Source organism: Coregonus lavaretus (genome assembly GCF_964263955.1).
Source record: "Coregonus lavaretus genome assembly, chromosome: 33".
Lineage (NCBI taxonomy): Eukaryota > Metazoa > Chordata > Actinopteri > Salmoniformes > Salmonidae > Coregonus > Coregonus lavaretus.
The window spans coordinates 26,595,667-26,611,919 of NC_140020.1; positions in this window are offsets into that span (position 1 = coordinate 26,595,667).

Below are 16,253 nucleotides of genomic sequence, written 5' to 3' on the forward strand. Positions count from 1 at the left end.
TGACTTTGTTGATAAAGTCATTTTTGTTGCAACAAAAACTCTGAAAGTATTTTAATTTCTGATTGATTTTCCACAACAACACACACACCAACACACGTATTTACAAACAAACACACTCAAAGACCCGACCCACTGAGGACAGAGGTCAATTCAATGTCTATTCCACGTTAGTTCTACGTCATTTCATTGAAATGACGTGGAAATAATGTTGATTCAACCAGTGTGTGCCAAGTGGGAACCCAGCCAGTGTTAATGATTTATAGTGGCACTTTGATGCGGGTGAGTACTCATATATTCAGGGTATAACTTTCAGGCCAGGCTTCTATACTTGTGTTTTGGTTTGACACAAACTTCTACTGTGACTGAAATCCCCAGCCCATCATGACTTGAGCTCCCTTACCCTTCACATCGTCTCCCTCAGTCACTCTGGTCAGTGCCAGTCAGGCAGTCTGAAGACCAGCTGTGTTATTCTGCAGTGCCATATGGTCACCTCAGGACTCCTCCTTCACTGATGCCCCAAGTCTCATAGTGATGAATGAATCATGATCTTTACCAGCTTGGACTGGGGTGTTTTCCTTTTATCAAACCCCAGGATATCTGTCAGTAGGGGAACAGCCATAGAATCACAATTGCCTTTGCCAGTCATGAGTGTAGCCAACTCTAACAGTGTTATGAAAGCACTGCAGCAATTAAGGATTGGTCATGTGAGGAACTGGGAAAATATTTCAAGGATCAGTCAGCTGACAGTCACATTGACTTTGCTGCTTTAGCCCTGAGCTTGAACTGTGCCTTACCTTAACAACTGTGTATGTTCTACAGCATTACCCTCTAACAGGGACACAATGCATTGATTCTATAGTAGAGGAGTACATGGGGTACAGTTTGAAGAGGAAGATGACATACACGCATGTCATAAACAAATACTTATACACGCACGCACAAACTCATGCACCTCGCTCACATGCAGACACACAGGCACAGGGTTAAGAGTCCTTGAGAAGATGGGCCAAACGAATCACACAATGTGTAATGCGGCACGGTGTGTGGTTGCCATGGAAACCGCCATCTCTGTAATTGAGCTGAGTGAGTTTCTGCATGTCCATGATCAGCCTACAAACTAAGCATCCACCCACACAAACACTTTATACGGTTTTTTTTTTTGCAGGCTTTTCAATAGCTGACCTGTTAGACGAAAGCGGCATGTAAGAAAATCAATACAGTGCATTGCGTATAATAGCTGTACTGAGGCTGCCTCTCGCCTCGTCACACATGAGTCTCAGAGGACAAGATGTTCTCTGTCGCTGTAAACTATAACGTGTCTACCCAGGCCTCTACCCAATAGCTGGAAGGCCTATGTGAGCTGACAGACAGAGAGATGGATGGATGGATGGACAGACAGACAAAGAGACAAACAGCACAACAAGCTTGGGGCCAGGGTCACTCCACCCCTTAGAGCAGGGGTGTCAAACTCATTTTAGCTCAGGGGCCACATGGAGGAAAATCTATTCCCAAGTGGGCCGGACCGGAAAAATCATGGCATATATAACTTAAAAACAACAACTTCAGATTGTTTTCTTTGTTTTAATACGATCAACATACAACATAAAGCTGGAGCCTGAGGACAGTGTGTCCAAAATAGTACAAGCACAACATCACTATTAATCATAAAACACGTGAAGTTTATTTGAAAATTCTAAAGAAAAAGAACACACAAACACACAATGCCTCAGTGATTAACAGAACTGTTTCACAGATCACAGAACTATATCAGGGTGTCATTTCTCAGGCAGAAATGTAGATAAAAATAATGAAATCCTGTTCCCCAAACAAGTGCAAGAACCACAGAGTCAAGAATAGGTTAAATATACAAATAAAATAAAATCAATTCAAAACAATAGCACATCAACATAAAAACATATAAACATAAAGCTGGAGCCTGAGGACAGTGTCCAAAAGCACAACATCACGATTAATCATAAAACACCTCAAGTTATTTCAAAGTTCTGAGGACAAAGAACACACAAACACACAATGCCTCAGTGATTCACAGAAGTATATCACAGATCACAGAACTATATCAGGGTGTCATTTCTCAGGCAGAAATGTAGATAAAAATAGTGAAATCCTGTTCCCCAAACAAGTGCAAGAACCACAGAGTCAAGAATAGGTTAAATATACAAATAAAATAAAATCAATTAAAAACAATAGCACATCAACATAAAAACATATAAACATAAATCTGAAAGCGTTGCTCAAACTCCCGTAACAGTCCCGTTATTTTATCTTTGAACCGCTTCATGTCTGCCACATGTTGGGTCGCGCACACATTTTTCAGACAGGGGAAGTGAGCTGCATCACCACCGGCAAGTTGCGTCTCCCACAATGACAGCTTCAACTTGAAAGAACGTATGCTGTCATAATACTGCGTGACAACTTTGTTGCGCCCTTGCAGCTGTTTGTTCAAGTTATTCAGGTGCTCTGTAACATCCACCATAAATGCAAGGTCCTGCATCCATTCTGCGGAATGAAATTCTAACACTGGTTTGCCCTTTTCTTCCATGAACTGTTCAATTTCTTCTCGTAAATCAAAGAAACGCCTCAGCACAGCACCTCGGCTTAACCATCTTACCTCAGTGTGGTATGGCAGGCCATAGATGTGGTCTTTCTCTCTGAGAAGGCTGTCAAACTGACGGTGATTCAGGCTTCTGGATCGGATGAAATTAACAGTTTGGATGACCACCTTCATGACGTTATCCATCTTTAATGACTTGCAACACAAAGCCTCCTGGTGCAAAATACAGTGAAAAGTCCAAAAATCACATCCTCCATTTGCAGATTGCACTTTCTCTCTGAACTTTGTCACAACGCCTGCTTTTTTCCCGATCTTTGAGGGCGCACCATCTGTAGCCAGGCTGACAGCGCGGGACCAGTCCACTCCGACCCTGTCCAGCGCGCCGACGAGTGCGGTAAAAATATCAGCTGCTGTCGTTGTATATGTCATCGGCACCAACTCCACGAACTCCTCGGTGACGGTCAATGTGTCATCAACTCCGCAGATGAAAATGGCCAGTTGTGCAACATCTGTAATGTCCGTGCTTTCATCAATTGCAACCGAAAACGCAATAAATGACTTTACTTTTTGCTTCAACTGGCTGTCCAAATCCACTGAAAGATCGGAAATCCTGTCTGCAACTGTGTTTCTTGTCAGGCTGATATTTGCAAAAGCCTGCCGCTTTTCAGGGCACACAATCTCCGCTGCCTTCATCATGCATGTTTTTACAAATTCACCATCACTAAATGGTTTTGAAGCCACTGCGATTTCATTAGCAATGAGGTAGCTAGCTTTCACTGCAGCGTCACTGATGTCTCGGCTGTGAGTAAACACAGACTGCTGTTTCTTCAGACCCGCCAACAGTTCATTCACCTTCTCTCATCTCCGCTGTCCTTGAAAGTTGTCATATTTGTCGGCATGAAGACTCACATAGTGGCGACGAAGGTTATATTCTTTCAGCACTGCAACATGCTCTGAACATACCAAACATACAGCTTTCCCATTCAATTCCGTGAAAAAATAGGATGACCATTTTTCTTGGAACACTCTGCACTCTGCGTCCACTTTTCTCTTTTTTGACAGAGACATATTGGGGCAATGAGGGTGCCAAAGCACATAATGTTAAAAGTAGAAGCTGTAATAAATATCGAAACAAAGTAGCTCATTGGCTGCACGTGCTTGACCTACTTGCTCTGCCCCGGTATAAACAGTTTGCTTGCTTAACACAATTGCTATTGCGCCATCCGTGTTTACTATCATCGTACTTCAACCCTCATATCAGATTATTCCAAACACCTAGAGCTGTGATTTTAATTATATAAGAAACAACAACTTTGATTAGAGTGTACAGATGCAGACATACTGATGCAGATACTGATGATGAACAGTCCTTAATGCATGTATGGTGTACTCTGCTCTCACCCTCACGTCTCCTATCTGTCAGTATGGAGGCCAGAGTGAGTATGAGGTGATGAAGAGGTCTTCCTCTCTGCACAGTAAATCAATGGAAACTAGAAGAGGCTCATCCTCGTCTGTAGTTGAACAAAGGGAGCTGTCCTTTGTAGTTAAGCCGTTTAGCCAGAGGAAGAAAACAAGAGAACGTTTTTTGGAAAGACATTCCGGGGAAAACAATTCAAAGGCAAAAAGCCACCGTCAGCGGGATGAACGCGTGAGGGAGAGGGAGGTTTAGGGAGAGGGCCAAGAACCATAGGAACAATGATTGAGAGAATGGGAGGGAAGGAGAGATGGAGAGAGATCCACAGAAGGATCTTTGAGCATAAGGTCTGATACCAACAGGCTCAGAGACAGTTTCTATCTACAAGCCATGTGACTGCTAAACACTTGAACTGGACTGACCACCTGCTCTGATTCTCCACACCTTAGCACACATGCACTCACTCACCCATGCACACACACACACACACACACACACACACACACACACACACACACACACACACACACACACTGTTACCAGAATCTTATTACGATTGCTAAATGCTGCACAATTTAAACACTTGCACCCCAATCCCCCCTTTCCCCCAACATGTGTAAATATTGGACTATAAATTGTGCCTTCCTGTATTATACTTTTATTCCAAAAAATGTATTCTATTCTACTGAGAGATTTACTTTATGTTCGTATTCTTATCTTTTATTCTTATTTATTATTGTTGTTGCATTGTCGAAAAGGAACCTGCAAGTAAACATTTTGTGTTTGGTGTATTCGACACCATTCCACTTATTCTGCTCCAGCCATTACCACGAGCCTGTCCTCCCCAATTAGGGTGCCACCAACCTCCAGTGCTGTACATAGGACTAATACAACTTTTGTACAATGGACTGTGTTCTAAACATTAATGCACAGACACAGGAAAACCAATAAAATAGTTATATTTCCTAAAAATAACAAGCGTTGATGTCTCCCCACAGTTCTGGTTTTGAGGCTTGGGCATCTGGGGGCTGCAGTTAATCTGTTTAATCCCCTGCAGGGAGAAAGAAAGGCATTAATAATATTACAATGGTGTTTTAATATAATTTAATACATATTCCTGTTTGATATGCATACATATCATTAAATTGTACATTGTCCTTTATAATATGCCAGTGTTTTTTTTTTAATCCAATGCATTTAGCTTACTTTAGGATGAAGTAGTCTAGGCCTTCTAATCTAGTTCTATTGGATCATATCACCTATAATTTAGTTATCAATGCATAAGGTGAATATAAAACCAACCTATCGTGAACACCAGTGTCATTTAATAATATGCATGGGTGTTATAGTGTGAATGTATCACAATGTAAACAAAACACCAGCAGTACTAATGCAATGCAATATTAGCTTCACAGTGAAACACCACTATTCTGGCTATTTATCATTCTTAAACAGTAAGCAAAATAGATTTATATTTTTAATTTTTAGCTTCAGCCTCTGTACAATGCATGAAACCTTACCTGTCATACGTCCACAACGATGTAGCAGCAGACCAAACAATGGTCGATGTCAGCTTAACTCACTAACAGGTACTGAGAAAATTGATTCTGTTACTTGTTTACTTGTGATTCGTGTTAACCTCTTAAGGATCAGACACTTTTTTTTTCAATTTTCGCCTAAAATGACATACCCAAATCTAACTGCCTGTAGCTCAGGACCTGAAGCAAGGATATGCATATTCTTGATACCATTTGAAAGGAAACAATTTGAAGTTTGTGGAAATGTGAAGTTAATGTAGGAGAATATAACACATTAGATCCGGGCGGGGTGGGTGTGGAGCCAGAGACAGCAGGGGTTCAAATTGTAGAACCCGGCTCCTACATTTGAATATAAACATTGATTTTATCAAACAAAACTATAGTACATATCTCTGGGAGCCTTAGGATGACAAATCAGAGCAAAATTAGTGAATGTAAGTACATTATTTACCTTCAGAGGTGAATGTAGTAAACCAATTGCCGTTATATGTTTTTTGTTGTTGTGCACTCTCCTCAAACAATAGCATGGCATTTTTTCACTTTAATAGCTACTGTAAATTGGACAGGGCAGTTAGATTAACAAGATTTGAGCTTTCTGCCCATATAAGATATGTCTTATGTCCTGGAAAGTTTGCTGTTACTTACAACAGTCATGCTAATCACATTAGCGCACATTAGCTCAACCGTCCCGTAGAGGTTAAATATCTCCATTCTGGGATAGTTGTTCACTGAATTATTATAATTAGTTGCTCACACTGCTACATTGGCTACAAGGTAAACAGACGTAGCTAGCTAGCATAAAAGCTACCTTTGTTGACACCGGTTGCGTGATGATGCAGTTTCCTATTTAGGTTAGAGGTCACGTTGAAGTACATTTCAAATTTAGCAGATTTTAAGCGCTCTATGTTCTATGCTCTGAAATCAAATCAAATTTTATTTGTCACATACACGTGTTTAGCAGATGTTATAGAGGGTGTAGTGAAATGCTTGTGCTTCTAGCTCCGACAGTGCTGTACTATATCTAACAATTTCACAACATATACCCAATACACAAAAAACTAGTAAGGAATGGAATTTAAGAATATATACATATATGGACAAGGAATGACAGAGCGGCATGGACTAAGATACAGTAGAATATTATAGAATAGAATGCAGTATATACATATGAGATGAGTAGTTCAAGATATGCAAACATTATTAAAGTGACTAGTGTTCAATTTCTTAAAGTGGCCAGTGATTTCAATAGGCAGCAGCAGCCTCTAATGTGCAAGTGATGGCTATTTAACAGTCTGATGGCCTTGAGATAGAAGCTGTTGTATTTTCATTCTCTCGGTCCCAGCTTTGATGCACCTGTACTGACCTCGCCTTCTGGATGATAGCGGGGTGAACAGGCAGTGGCTCGGGTGGTTGATGTCCTTGATTCTCTTTTTGGCCTTCCTGTGACATTGGGTGTTGTATGTGTCTTGGAGGGCTGGTAGTTTGCCCCCGGTAATGCGTTCGGCAGACCGCACCACCCTCTGGAGAGCCCTGCGGTTGTGGGCGGTGCAGTTGCCATACCAGGCGGTGATAAAGCCCGACAGGATGCTCTCAATTGTGCATCTGTAAAAGTTTGTGTGGGTTTTAGGTGCTAAGCCGAATTTCTTCAGCCTCCTGAGGCTGAAGAGGCTCTGTTGCGCCTTCTTCACCACACTGTCTGCATGGTTGGACCATTTCAGTTTGTCAGTGATGTGTACACCAATGAACTTGAAGCTTTCCACCTTCTCCACTGCGGTCCCGTCGATGTGGATAGGGGGGTGCACCCTCTGCTGTTTCCTGAAGTCCACGATCATCTCCTTTGTTTTGTTGATGTTGAGTGAGAGGTTATTTTCCTGGCACCACACTCCCAGAGCCCTCACCTCCTCCCTGTAGGCGGTCTCGTCATTGTTGGTAATCAAGCCTACTACTGTTGTGTCGTCTGCAAACTTGATGATTGAGTTGGAGGCGTGCTTGGCCACGCAGTCATGGGTGAACAGGGAGTACAGGAGGGGGCTGAGCACGCACCCTTGTGGGGCCCCAGTGTTGAGGATCAGCGAAGTGGAGATGTTGTTTCCTACCTTTACCATCAGGGGGCGGCCCGTCAGGAAGTCCAGGACCCAGTTGCACAGGGCGGGGTTCAGACCCAGGGCCTCAAGCTTAATGATGAGCTTGGAGGGTACTATGGTGTTGAATGCTGAGCTATAGTCAATGAACAGCATTCTTACATAGGTATTCCTCTTGTCCAGTTGGGATAGGGCAGTGTGCAGTGTGATGGCGATTGCATCGTCTGTTGATCTATTGGGCAAATTGAAGTGGGTCTAGGGTGACAGGTAAGTTAGAGGTGATTTGATCCTTGACTAGTCTCTCAAAGCACTTCATGATGACAGAGGTGAGTGCTACAGGGCGATAGTCATTTAGTTCAGTTACGTTTGCTTTCTTGGGTACAGGAACAATGGTGGCCATCTTGAAGCATGTGGGAACAGCATACTGGGAAAGGGAGAGATTGAATATGTCCATAAACACACCAGCCAGCTGGTCTGTGCATGCTCTGAGGACGCGGCTAGGGATGCCGTCTGTGCCGGCAGCCTTGCTGTCACGATCGTCGTAAAGGAGAGTAGACCAAGGCGCAGCGTGTGAAATGAACATGACTTTATTTAGTTAAAGTATCTAAATAACAAACAAAACACGATACGTAAAGTCCAACGGTTACACTGACCGACTAAGGAACAAAAACCCACAACCCCAAGGTGAAAACACACAGTATAAATATGGCTCCCAATCAGAGATAACGAGCCGACAGCTGACACTCGTTACCTCCGATTGGGAGTCATTGACCAAACATCGAAATAAACCCAACAGAAATACAAACATAGAAAATGAACACATAGAATGCACACACCCTGGCTCAACATAATGAATCCCAGAACCAGGGTGTGACAGTACCCCCCCCTAAAGGCGCGGACTGCGACCGCGCCTCAAAACCCCCAAACAGGGGAGGGCTGGGCGGGCATACCTCCTCGGTGGCGGTTCTGGCTCCGGCCTATACCACCACCCTCCGATACACCCCCCACAGTACCCCTGGTCCTGTCTAGCCCCGCTGGCCGGAGCCGGACTGACGACACGCGCCCCTGGCTTGGTGCGTGGAACAGGAATGGACCGGAATGGGCTGGCGACGCGCACCACAGACCTGGTGCGGAGGACAGGAACGAGCCGGACAGGGCTGACGACGCACCCCGTAGGCTTGGTGCGTGGAGGAGGAACGGGCCTTACCAGGCTGACGACTCGCACCCCTGGCTTAGTGCGAGTGGCAGGAACAGGCCGGACCGGGCTGGCGACGCGCACCGTAGGCTTGGTGCGAGTGGCAGGAACAGGCCGGGTCGGGCTGGCGACGCGCACCGTAGGTCTGGTGCGAGTGGCAGGAACAGGCCGGGTCGGGCTGGCGACGCACACCGTAGACTTGGTGCGGGTGGCAGGAACAGGCCGGACCGGGCTGGCGACGCGCACCGTAGGTTTGGTGCGAGTGGCAGGAACAGGCCGGGTCGGGCTGGCGACGCACACCGTAGACTTGGTGCGGGTGGCAGGAACAGGCCGGACCGGGCTGGCGACGCGCACCGTAGGTTTGGTGCGAGTGGCAGGAACAGGCCTTACCAGGCTGACGACTCGCACCCCTGGCTTAGTGCGAGTGGCAGGAACAGGCCGGGTCGGGCTGGCGACGCACACCGTAGACTTGGTGCGGGTGGCAGGAACAGGCCGGACCGGGCTGGCGACGCGCACCGTAGGTTTGGTGCGAGTGGCAGGAACAGGCCGGGTCGGGCTGGCGACGCACACCGTAGCCTTGGTGCGGGGAGCAGGAACAGGTCGGGCAGGGCTGTCGACGCACACCGTAGACTTGGTGCGGGTGGCAGGAACAGGCCGGACCGGGCTGTGGAGACGGATAGGAGGCCTGGAGTGAACAGCGGCCACCACCCGTCCTGGCTGAATGCCTACCCTCACACACTCTGTGTGAGGCATCCGCACAGGACGTACAGGGCGGTGTACCCCTGGCCTGGTGGCCTCCTGGATACTCCCCCTTTTCTCCTCCGTCAGCCCCGTCGTCCATGCCGTGTGCCCCCCCCTAAAAATTTTCTGGGGTTGACTCACGACCGTCCGACGACGACCCTGATCACGCCGTAGCTCCTCTCTACGGCGCGCCTCCACCGTCTCACTCCATGGCCGGCGATCCATCCCGGCAAGGATTTCCTCCCAGGTCCAGGACCCCTGCCCGTCCAAGATCTGCTCCCACGTCCAGGCTGCCTGCTCCTGGACACGCTGCTTGGTCTTGGTATGGTGGGTTTTTCTGTCACGATCGTCGTAAAGGAGAGTAGACCAAGGCGCAGCGTGTGAAATGAACATGACTTTATTTAGTTAAAGTATCTAAATAACAAACAAAACACGATACGTAAAGTCCAACGGTTACACTGACCGACTAAGGAACAAAAACCCACAACCCCAAGGTGAAAACACACAGTATAAATATGGCTCCCAATCAGAGATAACGAGCCAACAGCTGACACTCGTTACCTCCGATTGGGAGTCATTGACCAAACATCGAAATAAACCCAACAGAAATACAAACATAGAAAATGAACACATAGAATGCACACACCCTGGCTCAACATAATGAGTCCCAGAACCAGGGTGTGACACTTGCGGGGGTTAACATGCTTAAATGTCTTAATCACGTCGGCCATGGAGAAGGAGAGGCCACAGTCCTTGGTAGTGGGCCTCGTCAGACCAGCTGGCTGGTGTGATCCTCAAAGCGGGCGAAGAAGGTGTTTAGCTTGTCTGGAAGCGAGACGTCGGTGTCGGCGACGTGGCTGGTTTTCTTTTTGTAGTCCGTGATTGTCTGTAGACCCCGCAACACATACGTCTCGTGTCTGAGCCGTTGATTTGCGACTGCACTTTGTCTCTATACAGATGTTTTGCCAGTTTAATTGCCTTGCGGAGTGAGTAGCTACACTGCTTGTATTCTGCCATATTCCCAGTCACCTTGTCATGGTTGAATGCGATGGTTCGCACTTTTAGATTTGCGCGAATGCTGCCGTCTATCCACGGTTTCTGGTTAGGGTAGGTTTTAATAGTCACAGTGGGCACAACATCACCTATACACTTCCTGATAAACTCAGTCACTGTTTCAGTGTATTCGTCTAAATTATTTTAGGAAGCTACCTGGAACATATCCCAGTCCGCGTGATCAAAACAATCTTGAAGCGTGGATTCCGATTGGTCAGACCAGCGTTGAATAGTCCTTAGCACGTATACTTCCTGTTTGAGTTTCTGCCTATAGGAAGGGAGAAGCAAAATGGAGTCGTGGTCAGATTTGCCGAAAGGAGGGCGGGGGAGGGCCTTATAACCATCCCGGAAGTTTGAATAGCAATGGTCGAGGATTTTAGCAGCGCGAGTACAACAGTCGATATGTTGATAGAACTTCGGCAGCCTAGTCCTCAAATTTGCTTTGTTAAAATCCCTGTCTACAATAAATGCAGCCTCAGGATATGTGGTTTCCAGTTTGCATAAAGTCCAGTGAATTTCTTTGAGGGCCGTCGTGGTATCGGCTTGAGGGTGGATATACACGGCCGTGACTATAACCGAAGACAATTATCTTGGGAGATAATACGGTCGGCATTTGATTGTGAGATATTCTTGGTAGGGTGAACAGAAGGACTCGAGTTCCTGTATGTTACTACATTTACACCATGAGTCGTTAATCATGAAACACACACCTCCGCCCTTCTGCTTCCCGGAGAGAAATGTATTCCTGTCTGCGCGATGAACTGAGATCCCATCTGGCTGGACCGATATCGACAGAATATCCCAAGAGAGCCATGTTTCCATGAAACAGAGTATGTTACAGGCCTTGATGTCTCTCTGGAAAGAAATCCTTGCCCGTAGTTTGTCGACTTTGTTAACTAAAGATTGAACATTAGCGAGTAGGATACTTGGAAGCAGTAGGTGGTGTGCGCGCCTCCTAATTCGAACCAGCAGGCCGCTCAGAGTGCCTCTCCTCCGCCGGCGATGTTTTGGGTTGGCCGCTGGAATCAGTTCAGTTGCCCTGGGGAGAGCAAACAAAGGATCTTCTTCGGGAAAGTCGTATTCCTGGTCATAATGCTGGTGAGTTACCACCGCTCTGATATCCAATAGTTTTTCCCGGCTGTATGTAATGATGCAAAACACTTTCTGAGCTAATAATGTAAAAAAGAAAACACAAAAAAAACAAAATAATGCAAAGTTTCCTAAGAGCTAGTCGCGTGGCGCCTTGATGCTCTCTCAGGTGTTCTTGGAAGATCACCCTTGAACAAACGGGAGAATGCAAGTATGCAATTTGGAACACAGCCAATGTTTTAAACCCCTCTTTACTATTTATATGCAATCACTTCCTTATGTACAGTGAGGGAAAAAAGTATTTGATCCCCTGCTGATTTTGTACGTTTGCCCACTGACAAAGAAATGATCAGTCCATAATTTTAATGGTACGTTTATTTGAACAGTGAGAGACAGAATAACAACAAAATGCATATCAAAAAATGCATATCAAAAATGTTATAAATTGATTGGCATTTTAATGAGGGAAATAAGTATTTGACCCCCTCTCAATCAGAAAGATTTCTGGCTCCCAGGTGTCTTTTATACAGGTAACGAGCTGTGATTAGGAGCACACTCTTAAAGGGAGTGCTCCTAATATCAGCTTGTTACCTGTATAAAAGACACCTGTCCACAGAAGCAATCAATCAGTCAGATTCCAAACTCTCCACCATGGCCAAGACCAAAGAGCTCTCCAAGGATGTCAGGGACAAGATTGTAGACCTACACAAGGCTGGAATGGGCTACAAGACCATCGCCAAGCAGCTTGGTGAGAAGGTGACAACAGTTGGTGCGATTATTCGCAAATGGAAGAAACACAAAAGACCTGTCAATCTCCCTCGGCCTGGGGCTCCATGGAGAACTGGGTGAAAGTGTTGTGGTCAGATGAGACCAAAATCGAGCTCTTTGGCATCAACTCAACTCGCCGTGTTTGGAGGAGGAGGAATGCTGCCTATGACCCCAAGAACACCATCCACACCGTCAAACATGGAGGTGGAAACATTATGCTTTGGGGGTGTTTTTCTGCTAAGGGGACAGGACAACTTCACCGCATCAAAGGGATGATGGACGGGGCCATGTACCGTAAAATCTTGGGTGAGAACCTCCTTCCCTCAGCCAGGGCATTGAAAATGGGTTGTGGATGGGTATTCCAGCATGACAATGACCGAAAACACAAGGCCAAGGCAACAAAGGAGTGGCTCAAGAAGACGCACATTAAGGTCCTAGCCAGTCTCCAGACCTTAATCCCATATAAAATCTGTGGAGGGAGCTGAAGGTTTGAGTTGCCAAACGTCAGCCTCGAAACCTTAATGACTTGGAGAAGATCTGCAAAGAGGAGTGGGACAAAATCCCTCCTGAGATGTGTGCAAACCTGGTGGCCAACTACAAGAAACATCTGACCTCTGTGATTGCCAACAAGGGTTTTGCCACCAAGTACTAAGTCATGTTTTGCAGAGGGGTCAAATACTTATTTCCCTCATTAAAATGCAAATCCATTTATAACATTTTTTACATGCGTTTTTCTGGATTTTTGTTGTTGTTATTCTGTCTCTCACTGTTCAAATAAACCTACCATTAAAATTATAGACTGATCATTTCTTTGTCAGTGGGCCATTAGCCTAGTCATTCAAAAAACCTAATCTATTACCATCCGTTTCAAAACACTTAAAAATTATAGCCTAAGTTGTGACAACAGTACTAAAGAGACATAGCAAGAGGGATATCAAACCTCATTTGTCACTTTCCATGGATGCAAAAGTTTTAAATGTATTTTTTTAGTCAAAGCTATCTAGCTAGCTAGCAGCCAGTGGTAGAGAACATGTTAGCTAAACTAGCTAACTTACTCATAACAAATATTCTGCAAACACAACACAAAAAAAATAACTATGCTACCCTCTAACATGTTCATATAAACATTTGTTGTAGTTTTAGTATGTTTCTCTGACTCCTTACCTGTACATTTCTTTTTGATATTAGCAGTACTTGAACAAGCTAGCTAAACTGCCTGGCAGCCATTTCCTCAATTGCCAACTGTCCACTGTGACCAAGATGTCACATGACCATTCATCTTCTTGTTGTAAAATGATGTGCACTCACCTCCACACACACGTTATATCCTCCAGCAGTTTGACTATCTGAAATGGCCCAGGTATATACAGTGGGGAGATCAAGTATTTGATACACTGCCGATTTTGCAGGTTTTCCTACTTACAAAGCATGTAGAGGTCTGTAATTTTTGTCATAGGTACACTTCAACTGTGAGAGACGGAATCTAAAACAAAAATCCAGAAAATCACATTGTATGATTTTAAAGTAATTAATTTGCATTTTATTGCATGACATAAGTATTTGATACATCAGAAAAGCAGAACTTAATATTTGGTACAGAAACCTTTGTTTGCAATTACAGAGATCATACGTTTCCTGTAGGTCTTGACCAGGTTTGCACACACTGCAGCAGGGATTTTGGCCCACTCCTCCATACAGATCTTCTCCAGATCCTTCAGGTTTCGGGGCTGTCGCTGGGCAATACGGACTTTCAGCTCCCTCCAAAGATGTTCTATTGGGTTCAGGTCTGGAGACTGGCTAGGCCACTCCAGGACCTTGAGATGCTTCTTACGGAGCCACTCCTTAGTTGCCCTGGCTGTGTGTTTCGGGTCGTTGTCATGCTGGAAGAGCCAGCCACGACCCATCTTCAATGCTCTTACTGAGGGAAGGAGGTTGTTGGCCAAGATCTTGCGATACATGGCCCAATCCATCCTCCCCTCAATACGGTGCAGTCGTGCTGTCCCCTTTGCAGAAAAGCATCCCCAAAGAATGATGTTTCCACCTCCATGCTTCACGGTTGGGATGGTGTTCTTGGGGTTGTACTCATCATTCTTCTTTTTCCAAACACGGCGAGTGGAGTTTAGACCAAACACCTCTATTTTTGTCTCATCAGACCACATGACCTTCTCCCATTCCTCCTCTGGATCATTCAGATGGTCATTGGCAAACTTCAGACGGGCCTGGACTTGTGCTGGCTTGAGCAGGGGGACCTTGCGTGTGCTGCAGGATTTTAATCCATGACGGCGTAGTGTGTTACTAATGGTTTTCTTTGAGACTGTGGTCCCAGCTCTCTTCAGGTCATTGACCAGGTCCTGCCGTGTAGTTCTTGGCTGATCTCTCACCTTCCTCATGATCATTAATGCCCCACGAGGTGAGATCTTGCATGGAGCCCCAGACCGAGGGTGATTGACCGTCATCTTGAACTTCTTCCATTTTCTAATAATTGCGCCAACAGTTGTTGCCTTCTCACCAAGCTGCTTGCCTATTGTCCTGTTGCCCATCTCAGCCTTGTGCAGGTCTACAATTTTTTCCCTGATGTCCTTACACAGCTCTCTGGTCTTGGCCATTGTGGAGAGGTTGGAGTCTGTTTGATTGAGTGTGTGGACAGGTGTCTTTTATACAGGTAACGAGTTCAAACAGGACAGTAAACTGCGCCGCCTGGTCATACTATCAACAAGACAGCATGGTGCGATGTTCAGAAACACATATCTTTTACATAAAATATATGTTAGACTATTTTTATTAGTTTGAAACCGGCAGCCCTATTTCAAAATTAAAGCTTTTCACCCGATGCCAACTCTCCCCACCCAGGCTAGCTTAATCGAATCGCCTCAATAATAAATGCCAATAGTAGCAAGTAGACGTGGGCTGATCTAACAAGTAACTAACAAGTACAGTATATCACTGTATGTGAAGTGGCAATCTAGGCGGTGGAGGTTTCAGTGAGGAGGCAGACAAGTGCACTCAATATAACAAGGCCTTAACCATGCCAGTCACCCTAGCAGAGGAATGACAGGCAGGCCTATTCTCCCAGTATTGCTCTCATCTGGGGTGTATTAATTCAGACCAAGACCGTAGCAAGCAGTTGCAAAACGTTTTCACAGAAACCGTTTACTCCAAACAGAAAACGTTTTGCAATGAAAATGAGAGTTAATATTGGACAAATTCAGGTAAAAAGGTGTAATCTCGGGCGTCTTGTTGGAAATGTACTCTTCAGGGTTTAGCATGAACATGCCAGGACTAGTTGATGCACGTTGCCTGAACCATGTAGTGAATGGAAAGAAAAAGGAAAGCCTATCGGTTAGATACTCATCAAACATTAAATAAATCTGTAGGCTTTCCTCTTTCTTTCCAACCACTACACGGTTCAGGGGACATGTTGTTGAAGAATCGTTTGATCTCCCGAATCCCCAGAGTGCCCTATTAGGGTGAAGGAGTTTGACGTGGCAAGGGTCTGGGCTGTCAAGCAGGTCTCCCACATGGAGGTCGAAGGAAATATTTGAAGGAGAGAGTGGAGCTGCTTGGAGATTCAGAATGTCGTTCACCAGTTGAAGGAAACTGACACACTGATAGTGCAGAAGGTGGATTTTGTGGCGTTTATTGCGCAGGTGATTAATTGTACTGCCTAAACGAACAAGAAGTCCAAGAAACTGGAAATAATTGTATTTACGGCTGAAAGATTTTTTGGTCATCAGGAACTAACAGCTGATACATTGCAGGGGGAAACTGTCTGAAGACGTTCCCCCCTCCCAGGCCCCTGAGG